Raw genomic sequence first — 16257 nt, forward strand, 5'->3', positions numbered from 1 at the left:
ATATTAACTGAACTACCGGGGAACTAGACTAACCTGTAAAAAGGTGGTGCTGATGAATTGATTTTCAGTCTGCTAATGGTTTTATTGTGGGCTTTGTAAAAATGAATCAGGGAGCTGGAGCTCATCCAAAAAGCTGCTACCAGCAAATGGCATAGGTAAGGACAGACTCCCTGTTTGGACATGGACAGGTCGCAAAATCTTAGTTTGGGTCCACAAAGCTCTGAATGGTCCCTGACCTAAATACATGTCAGAGTTTCAGGTCAGATGTGATCCATTTAAATCCCTCAGACCTGTTCACTCAGTGTTCCCAGGAGCAGCACTAAACAAAGTGCTGCTCCTTTGTTTAGTGCTGCTCCTGCACATTCAGAAAAGACACATTCAGTGTCTTTTCTCCTCAGCCTCCTGAGAACCTGACATGTACAGTAAATGTTGGCGCCTTTAAATCCAGACTAAAAACATATTACTGATCATTGCAGGTTTCCCATAAAGCCCCACACATAGATTATCAATTCATTTTTAGCATGTTTTAGTAATTTATTTTAAGGTAGCACTGCTGCTTGGTTTCTTTCTCTGTGATGCTTACATTTTTCTTTCGCTTTTATGTACCGTTTTAATCAATATCCAGTCTTTATTTTGTTTTTCTTTACATCTGCTTCTTTATTTTTTCTGTAGAGTGCTTTGAACTTCCTTGTGTATAGATAGTGCTATATAAATACACTTATCTTGTCTTTTGTTGACAATAAGACAGCAATAGGTAATGCATGTAAAAATGGCTGAGTTAGCTAAAAGAACATAAACATTTATGATCTGATCATTGTGACTCCAAATATCTCAGATACCAGCCTGGAGGGATTGGTTGGCATCTGCATGGGGCAAACCCAAAATACACAAGGCTCAAAGAATCACTTTGTAACATCAACATGCCAAACACTCCAAGACCTCCTGAGACAATCTTTTTCACCAGTTAAGATCTTTATGCGATCCAGATCTAATCAATGAAGACATTTTAAATTTAAGCTGTCTCTGTGGAAAATGTGGAAAAATGTTTTTATTGTCTCATGTATGATTTCATACATGAATATAGAAGGATTAAAGCAACTTTTTGCTCTTCAGCTCCCCCTACAGTTATTAGACGTGATAGCACACCTATTTTTACTCCCATGCAAATAAATATGTTGTTAAATAAAGCTGTAGTTAAGAGAAAGGATGTACCCACATATAACACAAAAAACGAAAAAGGAAAAATAGGAGCACAAATTGCTCTTCGCAAATGACAGTTTCTACAGTTACAGTTTCTGAATCTGGGATTGCGTCTAATATGAGTAAATGCACAACAGTCTTGATCATGCCATCAACTCACCTGGCAAGTATCAGGCTAGTTTAAGTAGCACATAATTTTAGTGAGATGTTGAGGTTGAAATGTACACATTAACTACTATTTTGCCCAACTACAATTCAAGCAAATAACACAATATGCCAGTTCACACAGTCTGCATTAGCTGTGTTGCATTAAAACTGTTATTAAATAAACATTCCATTGTTGTAACAAACAGCGTAATAGACGCAAAAGTGTTTCCAGTGCAATTGCAACATATCCAATGCTCTTTATCACCCGTAGAAACCAGGAAGTAGTGCAACCATGTTTTAAGTGGGACATATTTACCTCTCAGTGCAGTAGAATAAAGCCTACCACCCCCACTACACGGATCTTGTGGCTCAAGAACAATGCCACCCTTCTTCCACTATTGTTCCACAGAGGAGTCTCAATCATTATAGCCGCTTCACTTAGGCGCTTTTCCGAGGAGTACAATAGTGGCTTATTTGTGTCATATACTTGGTGTCCTGATAGACTAGATCTATCACAGTGAAAAAAAAGTATGTGAAAAAAAGAATGTGAAAGGAGGAAAAAGTGGATTTGAGCAGATGAATGTATTTTTTTTTTAACTTAGACAAAAGCAGGGTCTCTTAACTTAAAGATTAGTGAGAAAATAACTAATGTGTTGCTGCTATGTGGTGCTTGGAAAAAAAAATAGTACTTTTTAAAATGTTTTCTATTTTGTCATGTTACAGAAGCATAAAGGTATTTTTTTAATTGTATATGTTAGACGGAGACAAAGAGTCGAATAATTGTGAAATGGAAGCATAATTACAGGATTTTAAAAAAAGATCTGACTAGCTTGAAACATGCATTTTTATTAATCCTCCCCAAATAAAATCCATTGTAACTTGCCATCAGAAGTCACTTAATCAGAATCTACTTGTAAGTGAAACATGATTATAGCTGCTTTGACTATCTCAGATGTTTGGTTAAGACATTAGTAAAAATGTTTGCTTTGAAGACCAAGGAAATATCTGAGAGGTCAGGGGAAATGTTGCAGAGACGCTTAAGGCAGACCTAGGTTACAAAACAATATTCCATGCTTTCACTACTATGCAGCAGAATCCTGATGTTGGGAAACGTATTTTACAAAATATATTTGTTTCTGTGAGTGCAAATGCTGTATAATGCATGCCATAGTCAGCACTCCATCCACCTTGTGAAAAGTATCCTGACATAATGAGGTGAAGATGCTTTTCTTTAGCATGAACAAGGAGGCTGATCAGAGCTTATGGTAAGATGGATAGAGCTATTTACAGGCTAATCCTTGGAAGAAAACCTGTTAGAGGCTAGGAAACAATTAAAAACTGGAAAGGATACTTTCTAGCAGGACTGCAACCCTATAGATAGAGCCAGAGTTTCAAAGGAATAGGAACTGATCGAAGCATATTCATGTGCTAGAATGGACCAGCTGAAATTCAGATCTAAGTGAAAATCTGTTGGAAGACCAGAAAGTTATTCTCAAAATGTAGTCTGATTGAGTTTGAGATGTCTTGCAGAAGAACAAGGACAGGAGCAAATCAGTAGTTATGAAAAGCTACTCGATAAAACCACAAAAGGCCTAGAGCTGTAATTGCAACAAAAGCTTATGCTAAAAAGAACTGACTCAGAAAAACATTAGCATTCAAAACATCTAAGTTCTTCCCCTCTTTGGTGTACATCGGTGAACCAGGATCTCACCGTTCAAGATCCTGCAATATTGAAACATTGCAATATTTCTGTTTGAGGTGGTTGCTGTCTTGAAAACACCAGCCATGGCACCACCCGATGATGTTGGAATAAAGGACGCCCCAACTACTCTGAAATCATTTGTTTGGCAGCATTTTGGGTTTCCAGTACAAACAAGAGACAAACAATATGCAAGGAGAGCAAGTTTCTCAGACGCTGAAGGAAGCAGATTGCATTGCTAAAGGACCGATAGCCACGTTGCGCTACATCGCAATCACATCACACCCTATGAGTAGCAACTGGGAAGTAGTATTTGTTGTGTTGCAGATCATTCAGAGTTGAAACACTGTCCTAAGGACGGAAGAGGAAAAAAATCAGAAGAAGAAAGATGTCAATTTCACCCGTAGATTTGGAGTTTTCTGCAAAATCTATAAACATGCAGAATGAAGGCCTTTTTGCACCACAAGCTTGATCTATGAAGTATAGTTGAAAGTAATATTACAATGTTGCCTCGTTGTGTCTCGTCTCGTCTTGTGAGCTTTGGGCAATCTTTACACCGCTGATGTACATTCATCTGTACATAACAGGTATTACAAATATTTTTTATTTTTTGCTGTTTTCTTTCCTCATAGGGACATGTATTTCTGTCTACCGAGTTGTCAGTACGTGTGAAGTGGAGGAGTGGCTTGAATGCGGCCCATGTGTCCAGTTAACTACCAAAACAGATGTACTGTAATGATGGGTTAATGTGAGTCGGCTGCTGTGATGCAACAGCTCGCTCTGTGATGCAGCCCCAACTGTTGGACATGCGATATGGCTGCCTTGTGATCCATGGTTTCCCCTTCGGGTTGCGTCTGTCATGTTGCCTCTCCTGAGAAGTGCTGTGACCGTGGGTTTTTTGTGAAGCAGCACTTTATATTGTGATGTTGAAGAGGGCCATTTGGCGCCGCGGTGAAACCTGGCAGGTCAGAGCAGCTCCGGGTGAAAGTTTTCCTGACCGGATTTGGAAGCAGCCATCAATACGTGTACGTGAACAGTAGGCGTACAGTAAGGAGATTACACCTAATCCACTTAGGAGTTAGGATATTAGCCTGGAGTAATATATAGGCAATAGTAATACAGTACAGACCACAACAGGACACCTAATGCGATAAGGTCACATATTATGAGTTAAATCAGGAGCTTTTGGTGTCAGTTAGCATCTAAACTAAGGTGTTTGTAATTAAAGTACAGCAACATGAGTGTAATATATGCTCTGCAAAGTGTTTATGAAAGTTTTGTAATACTCGTGCATGCACTGGAAGTTCAATATGGAAGACCACCACTGAAGTTTAATATACACTGACACACACAGGCTTCAGATTACTGACTATTGGGGTCATGCTAAAATTAGAGATTTGCACCAAATATATTTAAGCATTAACCTGAACCCTGCCTCCTTCTGACAAGTTAATAACCTAAACATGGCATGTCAACGTTTTCTTTGTGTTTTGACATACAATTTGAGGCCTCAGTGACGTGAAAATAATCACGTTAATGATTTAACTGGTCAGAAAAGGGGCCGATTTCACCGGAAACCTGCTGGGAATGTTTTAAGATCACCATTTAGAGGCCCCCCCCCCTCAGACTGCTGATCTCTCTGAAATATCTCCGGCTCCAGGATACCACGTTTTCTGAGCTACATGTTAGCAGCAATTAGCCACGACCAATTAGCTCCAGTTTGTGAACGATAAAGCAATAAGACATTGCTCAGCGGCGGGGGACTTTTCACTGTCTCAGTTACAGAGTTTCAAAACCAGCTTTTAATTATGGATAACTCTTGTACCCTAAGCGTTGCTGTAATCCAGATGTTGTCCTTAAGGGTTATATCAGCCAATGCCGTTGAGTATATAAAGACTAAATGTCTTTAATTTCAAGCATTTAACAGAAGAAACACAGTAAATCAGATTAAGTCATAAACCAATCAGGTTCAAACTGGAGCTCTTTTTCCTGACGCTATCATAATATGATTTGTTGCAGCTCAGTCTTGCAAATCTATTAGTAATAATCATTAATTTAATTTTATTTACATTTGAATTGGTCATGACCATCTCTGAAAATGTGTACATTTAATTTAATTTAATATTCCATCATCCTCAGGATTCTTAATCATTAAGCAATGAATGACATGAAAAAGAAATAACAAAAAAATTTACGGTTTTGTTCAGTAAACTGGACTATGCTTCCTTCCTGGCAGCCATAATGTGGATGGAAGTATGTGTGTTTTTTTTTATTTTACACAGTGTTTCAGTTCAATTATACACAATACAGCAGAAATGGTGGAAAACAAATAAAAAGCAAAGAGCCACAAACCTCTATTAATTTAGTTGGATTTTTTTTTCACACACAGTGCATGATCTAGAATAAAGTACTATCATATTCGTCCTTAATGATAATAAAATGATTTTAAAAATTTGCTATTTTGCTTTTTTAAGGTTGTGAAATTGAAATTTAACACATTCAACCAAAAATGTACAAATACAAATGTGCACAAAAACTACCGCTGTATGATATCAAAACTTGGCTATGCATATTTACATCCAAGGCGTGCTATTTGTTTGTAATAACTCATCTAAATTTCAATAACATGCTTTATTTATATGGTCTTCTCTGTAAACCCAGCCACAGTCCCTCTCCTTTTATACACAGTATACATTTTCCAAAAAAATCACCTCAATAATCTTACAGCCTCGGGCAGCGTAATGCTGGGTTTGAAGTTACGGTGAAATATTATCCAGCGTGTGAGGCATCAAATTTTGGTTTATTATGGGAAAAGTCAAAGATCCCATCAGCAGCCTGTTTGTTGTCCTGAGAAGCTGATGCCAGTAAAACGTCCTGGTCAAAGTTTGTTGTGGTCCATCAGAGGGGGGTAAAAGTGTCCCATGATTTCCCTGTGGGACAGAGATGAGTGAGTCACTCACTAACAAAACATAAGAAGGAGGTTAGGGTTGACACACTAGAAGGATCAACTTTGGCTGAATGACTTCAGCTGAAACACATGTCCAAGTGATGTGGCAGTGTTACTGTGTAACTGTAGCTATAGCAGATGTATGAAAGCAAATGCCGTATTTTCTGGACAATAGAGTGCACCTTACTGTAAGCCGCACCTACAAAGTTAAAAAAATAAAAATAAAAATGGAAACGCACATATATAAGACGCTGATATCTCCGCTGCTCTCGGTTTTTCCTTTTTAATAAATCTGCTAATAAGGACGCTCTCCAACCTCGAACCATGGATCCGTTCACACTGAGCTTACGTGGAGTGGCTATCAATGCCAGTCCCAGATCGATAGCCCTCAACTTAAAAGCTGCATCATATGAACCTCTTCGTGTTGTTTCCATGATGAGGGGGTATGAGTTTGAAAACATTTCTCCGTCGTGGCCGCTGCTAGCATGTGCTTATTCTAAATGAAAATTAGCACTTTCTTCTTTGATTTCCAATTTTCTTGATCTGCTTTTCATTACATCAACTCTTTGTATAATCATCAGTAAATCAAAATACAAGAATCCTTACTTTATAATCATTAATAAAACAAAATACAAGAATACATTTTTTATAATCAGTCAGTAAATTAAAATTCAAGATTACTTATGTCTCCCAGGCCTTTTTGGTCTGTTTTCTGCGTATACCTGGAAAGATCTCACCACTCTATACCAGTTTTCACGACAATGTGCTGATATTTATGGATGCAATCTGCAAAGAATGTAGAAAGTTTGTTGGATGTGTAACTCATTTAAATGTTGTTTATTTCTGTAGAAATGGAGAGAAAACATGACAGTTGAGCGACGTTTGTGATCTGTCTCCAACTGAGCTGATAGTCACTTCCAGAGTTAGCAGGAAAGAACATCTCTTGTCAGTAAGGATGGAAACTTGCAGTTGAAGACCTCAGTTCTCAGGATATTCAGTTTATCTTGTAATATAATATTCAGAATTACACAATCTATTTTTCCCTAGAGCTGCCACTCCTTTTTGACTTTTGCCGCTTTCTCAGCAGTCATGTCATGGTGATACTCGTGCATATTCCTGAAATTCCTGCTATGTCGGTTTCTCCTGGCTCTTCCAGCTTATTTTACGGTGATCTCAGTTTCCCACTGTTGATCATTGACAGAAATCTTAAAAACTCCCTCCTTGCCTTTTGTTTGGCTTCTGCCCAAAACTGTTTTTCTTAAGATTTATTAAGTTTGGAAAGCTCAATAGACTACTTAAAATTGTATTGCAGAACCTTTCTGCTTTGTGATAGACACCCAGAGGGTTATGCATGTTTCTAGTTCAAATTCTACACTTTTTAAATTCCCAGAGTTCATTATCCTTTTCTTGATTTACCATTAACAAAGAAGACTCACCCATCAGGCATCAACAACTATTGACCTGATATCCTGACATCCCACATCATGAAGGTTCTGGACAGACTCCATACATTTGCCACTCCAGATCCGTTGCAGGAGTTTGTCCTTGCCTTTAAGATTAGAATATTACATCAGACCAATGATAAAAGACTTCTGGGCACAAATGTAAGCTTAATGAAACGCCTGCATGACACCTGCTGTAAAGTTATTTTCATAAAGTACTTTTCATCAAACAGAGAGGCATCACAGGAACATATTGCAATTTACTGAGATGAACTTTTCCTTGTATTTTATTGTTACACATCCAGACCTGGAAAATACCTGAATTAAATGTCTATCTTTTTTACACCACAGCAGGCTACGCTTAGTGAAGCTTGTTGCTAAATAAAGATAAGGGAAAGAATGTGGGTTTACAGTGTGCATGGTAAAAAGAGATGTTTATACAGTGCAGGGCCTTCCAGTAAGGAGCTGGGGGTTTAAGCAGAAACATACTTTTTTGCTGTTAAAAAAAGAATCAGACAAAAACTTATTTTAAAGGTTCAGATGAAAATGAGATTAATAGACTTCATACATCTTGCAAATCATGCCATAATTTTTGCTGTAAGAATCTAAGCAAAAACACACTTTGGTTAACTCGAGACGCTCGACGAGAGGATCAATGTTGTCTTCCATAAATGGCTTTAAAGGCTGTTTTACAATATAATAAACAAACAGTGAAGAAAGGCAGATAAGAAGTCAAACAGTAACTTGCAGGGATGCCGGTGCAAAAGGGATTCAGTCAAAAGTCCCTTTTTGGACTTTGGGATTCCAAGAATCAGGTTTCACTGTGAGAACTGTCTTTTATCCACCTCCAACAAAGAAAAAAGCCCCTAATTCCCCAGCATCACTGTTCGTCTAATTACCGATATCATTTTGGAGAATAAATACTAATCTGAAATGTCATTCTTTTTCAAGTTGGTTCCCTTGCCTGTTTCTTTCTTTCTTTCTTTTTTTCTTGAGTGGTTTGGGGTTGATCAAGAGCTTGTGAGGTTCTGCCAGTTTTTTTCTTTAATTTAACACTGAGCCTTTGTGGATTCTCTAACAAGGCCAGGCCTCTCTTAATACAAGAACACGCAAATCCAGCTCATTTCTACCTGATCTGCAGTAAGTCCATAAGCTCACATCACTTGCTCACAGCGCTATGCTCTCGCAGCACAGAGCCACTGGTAGAATCTCATCAGTATTCTTGGCACCAAATGACACCATGGTTCAAATTTAGAAAAATAAAAAAAGATTCAAGTTGAGTTTTCTCTCGTTTTACCTGCGAGCATAAGTAGAAATTTTTATTTTATACAAGATTTATCATGCCATTAGTTTAATTAGTTTAACACAACAGATTCTTCTATCTTGAAAACTGACCATTTGACTCTTAAAAAACCCCCAAATCATCCTAAAATGTACCATCATCAGTGGAGGGACGGAGTGTAGAATAAAGAGTAACAGTTTCCAGTTAATCGATATCTATCTGCATCTGTACATATCTAAATAAATGCAGGGACATGCACAGAAGCACTGTTGTGATCATGAATATGCCTAGTGAGTAGTAATGCTGTGGTAATGAGGGTAATCTGGACTACACCCATGTGAGGGTTGAGTGGGTGCAGCGGAGCCAGGCAAACAAACTACAACTGGCCAGTATGACCCCTTGCAGCACAGCAGTGTCTTGAAACGGTGGTCCTACTTCCTCAGGGCTTTTTCATTTTGTCACTATACAAGCACAAACTTCATAAAATTGATCAGAATTGTACGTGACAGACAAACACAAAGTACTTTAAAACTGTGAAAGTGAAATCTGCAAAGTCAGACATGTGGTTTTATTCAGCCCCCCGAGTTGACACTTTCTTTGTAGTTACAGCTACAAGCCGTTTGGAGTCTCTACTAATGTCGAGCATCTGAAAATGAAAATTTATGATCATACTTTTTTTTGCAAAACGTAAGGTCAAACGCCAATGTCCAAGTCAGAGATTCTCATATTTAGCTCCATTCGTCTTCGCTCTGACTCTGTTGAAGAAAAGCATCCCCACAGCATGATGCTGCTAACACCATGCTTTACTGTGGTGTTCTGCTTGATTTACAGTGTTAGTTTTCTCCACACAATTTAGTATTATGCTTTCCCATCCGACTAGATTAAATCATATTTGCTGTGTCCCCTACATGTTTTGTGTAAAAACATATAGGACTTCCCATCACTATCTTTTTATTTAAAAAAATATTTTTTTTCCTGCCAATGTCTCAAACTGACATTAAGTTACACATATTCCAGGTGGTCAACAAGCACCATACTTTGCGGATTTTAATTTGTAAGCAAAATTGAAAACGACCTAAGCTTTTTCTTTCACTTCAGAATTATGCGCCACCTTATGTTGGTATCTCATAAAAGCCCAGTAAAATGCATTGAATTCTGTAGTTGTAAAGTGATAAAATATGAAACACTTGCAAGTTCCTGTAAATAAGATGAAAGAAAACAGTGGAATATGTTTTTATGGGGACATTTAGAAGGAACGAATGTTACATGTTCATATCGGTTTCCATTTTTAGCATGCAAACACAAATGCGAATGAACAACATCAGTAAAATTCTTCTTTGTCTTGGCCAGTTGTCTCATTCCTTTCTTAGTCATGATCCCCTCTGCACCACATATATCCTCTTTTCTGCTCCCCCTTCACCTCAATTAGTCTCTTCTGCACTCTGCTCCAATGATCCCTCTTTAAACTGATTTTAGTCTTATTCCCTTTCCCCCCCTCCCCGTCTCTCTCTCATCCTCTCCCCTGTTGCTTACCACATGACTTATGTAGAATATCTTTCTGGCATCACAATCAGCCATAAAACGTGGGCAAATATAGATTGGAGGCCTTAAAGATGTAGTACGTGTGAGTGTGCACATTCTGACCCGACAACACACCTCAGGGAGGGGTTTTTTGCAGACTTGTGATTTATCTCGCTTTAGTGCTGCAGCATGTAGTGATTTACCTGCTTTTAAGCACGTAGCCTTTGCTGGCAGGGCTTCAGTCCCACCTGTCTCTATTGTCCTACTTCTTGTCTCTTTCGTTTCTCACAGTCACACCTGATTCCCTCCAGGGTCATTTTTGAACACAATCCGTTGTTTTCTTATTTTTATGCCATGTCTCTGTAAGACACAGAAAGAGCAACACTTTCAGCATGTGTCTGGATTTGTCCGGCCAGAAATAATACCCTTCAATTGGACATTGTGACTTATGTCACATAATCACTTAAGTTAGCATACAGACATAACACAAGCAAGGTCAAGAGAATTAACAAAAATAGTGAAAAGAGACCTAATCAAAATAACAAAAACAACGGCAACTAACATAAACAACTAGCAATTGTAAAGCCTTGTACGATTAATCAAAGTCTTAAATGACATCCTGCACTTTATAGGGTTTGAATTATCTACTCTGGATGCTATTGTATCAACCAATAAGACTGGTTAATCAGACAGGAGAGAAACTCAGACATATTCCCCACCAGCAAGACCTTCCAGGTCATTGTTGGATTCCCTAACCCTAACCCTAACCCTACATCTAGGGATTCCTAGATGTTTGAGAAAAATTACCTTAACAAGAGTCTGGATGATAAAAAGTAAGATTAAGACTTTAAACCTTGCAACGACAGAACAAAGGAGTCTGTCAAGTCTGCTCTGACTAACAGTGGATTCTGGCTACCTTTAATAGGTACGGGGCTTGATTGAACTGTAGGTGTGAATCTTTGATTGTTATGCAATACAGCAAGGATTCTGTGGAGCCCAACACAGATGGTCTTGTCATTTGTAAATTCTAAAGGAAATGGGGTTATGTTATGAAGAGGACAGCTTTGATGCCTATAAGTTCTGAGTCAGGAAAGTAACACTTAGTCTCGAGCATCAAGGACCTCTTCCCTGCTGTTATATGACACTCCGGAGGTCTATGTAAGAACAACTGACTAAGTACATTAATTTTCCACGATATGTTCCAATGCCAAAAGGCAAATATAGTTCCTACCATGTGTTTGGGGTCTGCCTTAGGGTCTCTGTCCAATTGCATGTGCCCTGAAAACATCTGCTGGAAGGTGTCATAGCACCTCAACTCAACCGTACCCAGTGATGTGAATTCACACCAAGCTCACTCCAGATGACAGAGCTCCTTGCCCCCTATCTAAGATGGAATCCAGCCAACCTGCAGAGGAACTGATTTCATCCACTTGCAGATGTTTCGATTCTTGCCTTAAGAACAGGGATTTCTTGGTGACAAGAGGGAACTTTTTATCGACAGATGTCACATGCTTCCTGTGCAGTAGACTGGATTCCGAAAAGAAAGTACGCTTGCTCTTTCTTATTTATTTATTTATTTATTTATTCATTCACTCAGTTATATTCAGTCATATTGAATTACTTACATCACTCTTAGGTACATGAGGATCTTATAAAAATCTCTTACTGCTATATTTGCATTATTAATATTTAGCAACTTGGATGGAGTAGCTTGTCAACTAGTAAGCATGTTTCCCTTGGGGATCAATAAAGTATTTTCTATTCTATTCTACCACCTGACAACATCCTCAATCTAGTTCTGCTGTCCCCTCTTCAACCCAGTTTCAATCACAACTACCTTCCACTAACAGGTTTGTCTAGCTTTTCTTATGATTTGCCCTCAGGCTGCAGCCTCTCTGAGCTACAGCTAATGGAGAATGTTCAGACTGGATTTCCCCAACGCACCTTGGAAGGTGAGAAGCTCCTCCTGAGGTGAGAGTTGAAGCTCTTCCACTCTGGGTCCTCTCCCAGCCATCCCAAATACACTCTTACCTCGTTTAGTTTCCTTTTGGGATCAATTAAGTATTTTCAAATTGAATTTGAAGTACCAGTCATTTTGGTTTTCTGGGTGTGTCCCCTCCCAACCTTTGGATCCAACTCACCAGCAGGTGGTTGTCACAGTTCAGTCACAGTTCAGTAAGGAAACCGTTTCAAGATAAAACAGTAGGTGAAGTAAAACATACTGTGAAACTAAGTAAATCAAAATTAAAACTCTAGAATGGCTGTAAAACAACTACTCAAATTTACTAAATACCATAACAAATACTGTGATGTAACAAATAGTATTCTCATACAGCTTGAATGAGCTCTGTTATGACTCTTCCTCACCATAGCAATGTGAAGGTTATCTAGACAAGGAAATGCAAAAATATATTGATAACTGACATGAAACATTTTCATAAAACAGACAACAAATAAGGAATGCTGTGTGATGTGTTTTGTTGTCACTCCTGTCTCATTTTTGTACACTTGCACATTATGGCTAACCAATCAGAGGGTTCTCTCTCTCTCTTTCTATAGGACTAAACCTTTGCCAACTAAGCATTTTAAATTATTTAAAGAGAAAGTCATTTTCTATTTCCAGTAGTCATTGGACAAGAGGTGTGGTACACGATTCATGCTAAATTCATAAAGTTCATCAATCAAACAAGACAGGTCATGCTACATTCTAGTTTCTTGGTAAATCACTGATTACATGGTTTATGACATTCTTTGAGGTGTTTTACCCAGGGGAGCTGGGCCCCTCAATTACATGCAAGGATCACAAGGTGTTCTTTATATTAAGGTATGCACATAAAGAGCATGAGAAAAAGAGAGAGAGAGGAGATTTTGCATTGGGAGCATTAGCTTGAACCAGAAACTAATCCAGCAGAAAATGGCAATGAACGTGTGTAAGAGGGGGAGAAAATACTGCCAAAGACTCCAAAACCTTCACCTAATCTATGGTCACAGGGGTCAGATTTGGTGCAGGCGCCTAAAGATCAGCAACTGCTCAAGTGTTAATTCGCAAGTGGTTTGCTATAACTGCTCTTTGTCTAACAATTGCCGGATTAAGTGAAGTCAGGAGACATGTTGATGTTTCATTCGAAGCAGACAAGTTTGCTCGTGTTCTTTTGTTTTTAACAAAAGGTTTCGGTTAAATAGGTAGCTGGTAAAATAGAAAGCGAGAAATAAATTCCATCTTTTATAAGAGGGACTTAAGAAAAGCCTATTTTTAAAAAAATCCCAGAATCTAATTTCCATGCAATAGGTTTGAATTCTCAAAAAAGGCCTTCCTGGAAAATCTCTGGCAATGCAAATAGGCAGTCAAACGAGGAGTATCATCTGGCTTAACACACTTGAATGAGTAGATATGAATATGTCTGAAGGGGGACGATTCAACCGCACTAATCTGGTAGTTGTGAGAAACACTGGCAGATGATCAACCGCACATTTTGAATGTTTCACAGTTGTCATTCAAACTCTGTTTGATGTTGAATAACTTCAGTGAGTGTTGCAAATGAGACACGATGTTGCGTCAGGCAGTGTGAAGAGACGGAAATGGGATCTTGTTAGCTAGTTTACGTCATTGCTCAGTGAGAAGTAAGGCTTAGAGCAATATAAAGCATTACAAGACAGTACAAGGAAATATTTTACTTTGTCAGAGTTAATCCTCCTGGAAATAATCATTATCCAACAACCACAACCTGTTACATCAGTTCTGCAACGGGAGCAACATGGTTGATTTACCAAACATTTCTGTATTAACTGCAGCGACAAAGGTTAGGCTTAAGCCCTAGAAGAGAAACTGAACTGTTTTTTTGTTTATTCTTTTTAAGAAGCCAGTGCTTTATTTAAACCCTTTCGCCGTGGTTTGTGTGTCCTCCGGGATGAGAATATATAATAGATTTTTGCTAAAATTACTACAAAACCCTGATGTGCTAAATCATATGCTGCTTATAAAATAGTCACATATGTTGTTTTAATAAGGCTCAAATTGACAAGAGTGCCAATGAATAGTTTATACAGTACTTGCAACTTTGATTATGTTTTATATGCCTGACATCCATAAGAGACAAAACCTGGGACTGCTTTGTGATGTCTACCATTCTCTATGAAATTTCAAATTTTAAGAAATTTTCTTGCTGCATTTCTGACTGGAAACCCAGAAAATCTGACTTTCAGAAACCTAATTCTGGGAATTTTTAAATATGTTGAGTTTAGCAGATCATAGAATTTTGTGGTCTATGGACAAAGAAGCATTAAAACTGAACAGAGTCTTGATATGACACGATTGTTGTAGTGCAGCAGTTTTAGGATTAGGAGTCAGAAGTTTTAAAATGTTTTAAAATCCTTGTTGTTAAATGCTAATCTGCTATGTCTCTGAACAGTATGCATCTAGAAGGAGAATATTAAAACTTAAGCCAATTAAGTAAAGTTTATTTATAGCACATTGCAGCAACAAGGCAATTCAAGATGCTTTACACCATAAAAACATAATGCAGTAGCCAATTGTGAAACAATTTTGTGCCATGCCATCATCAAAATCATCAAGCATATATACATCAAATATTTTGACCAGTGTTCCAGTTATTATTAATTAAAGACAACTTTAAACAGGTGAGTTTTAAGCCTTGATTTAAAGGAACTTTGTGTTTCAGCTGTTTTGCAGATTTTTGAAAGTTTGTTCCAGATTAAAGATGCTTTTCACCATAAAAGCAAACAGTTCCGGCTCTGGAGATGCAGGGCAGAACTTCCCTCAAAGACAGAGAGCTCTGCTTTTTTCAGCTCTTTATGAGTTACAGTTTTCTAGACTTACAGGACATTTTTTAGGTACACCTTACTAGTACTGGATTGGATCTCCTTCTACCTTCAGATCTCCTTTAAATCTTTGTGGTATAGATTCAACAAGGTATTTTGGTCCATGTTGACAGAACTGCATCAAATAGTTATTGCGAAATTTTCAGCTGCACATCCATGAGGTTGTTTATTCCCCTACATGTCAGGATCTTGGGTGTGTTTTTTTTCTAGGCTTATAGTTTTGTTCATTTGTTATCTATGTTTTGCTCTAATTATTCTTTATTTTGATTGGATCAGTCTTGTGTCTTATTTTACTTTAGTTCATTCTTAGTTTATTTAGATCATTTTTATTATTCCTTTCTTGTGCTTAAGTAGTTTTTGCAATGATTAGATTTGCTTCCCAGGCCCTGATACTCTCTCCTTTTGCCTCCCTCAGCCTGCCTTCTGCTCTCCCCTCACAGCTGCAGGCCCTGATTTTATCCACCTGTCCTTCAAGTTCGTGTTTTATCATTTTTCATAAAATTATTCCCCTTCACTCACAACCTTCTCAGCATTTTGGGTCCTACTTCCATCTTCACTACCACACTTCGTGGCACCACAACCCGCAGTCAGACTGTGAGCTGCTGTTTATGGAAGCTGTTGGAATGCATTGAAATCATTGTCATGTTTAAGGATTCTGCTTAGGATGATTTGAGCTTTGTAACACGGTGCATTATTCTGCTGAAAGTAGTCACTGGATAATGGATACAATGCGGCCATAAAGTGATAGAGACAGTTAATAGAAACAGATGACACAGTTGGTACTAGGGGCCCCAAAAGGTGCCCAGAACATATTATCCACACCATTGCACCACCAACAATCTCAAGCATTGGTACAAGGCTGAAAGAATCAATTCTTTCACGATTGATCCCTCCACGTATTTGCCGCAGGTTAAATCAACACACGTTGAGACGATGTTTTTCCCAATTGTTGCCTTGTAAATCTGTTACTATCCAATTTCGCTGAGCCAGCCGTGAGTCAGGATGTCAGTTTCCTCTTCTTAACGACCAGCAGTGACATCCGTTGTGGTCTTTTGCTGCTGTAGCACATATGCTTGAAGGTTCGAAGTGTTGTGGGGAGGGGAGTTGTACTGGTTGGTTATCTGAGCTACTGCCAGTGTTTTGTACTCTCCTACAAATTTTCTTTGCAGATGTGACAAAA

This window comes from Xiphophorus couchianus, chromosome 15 (assembly GCF_001444195.1).
Source record: "Xiphophorus couchianus chromosome 15, X_couchianus-1.0, whole genome shotgun sequence".
NCBI lineage: Eukaryota > Metazoa > Chordata > Actinopteri > Cyprinodontiformes > Poeciliidae > Xiphophorus > Xiphophorus couchianus.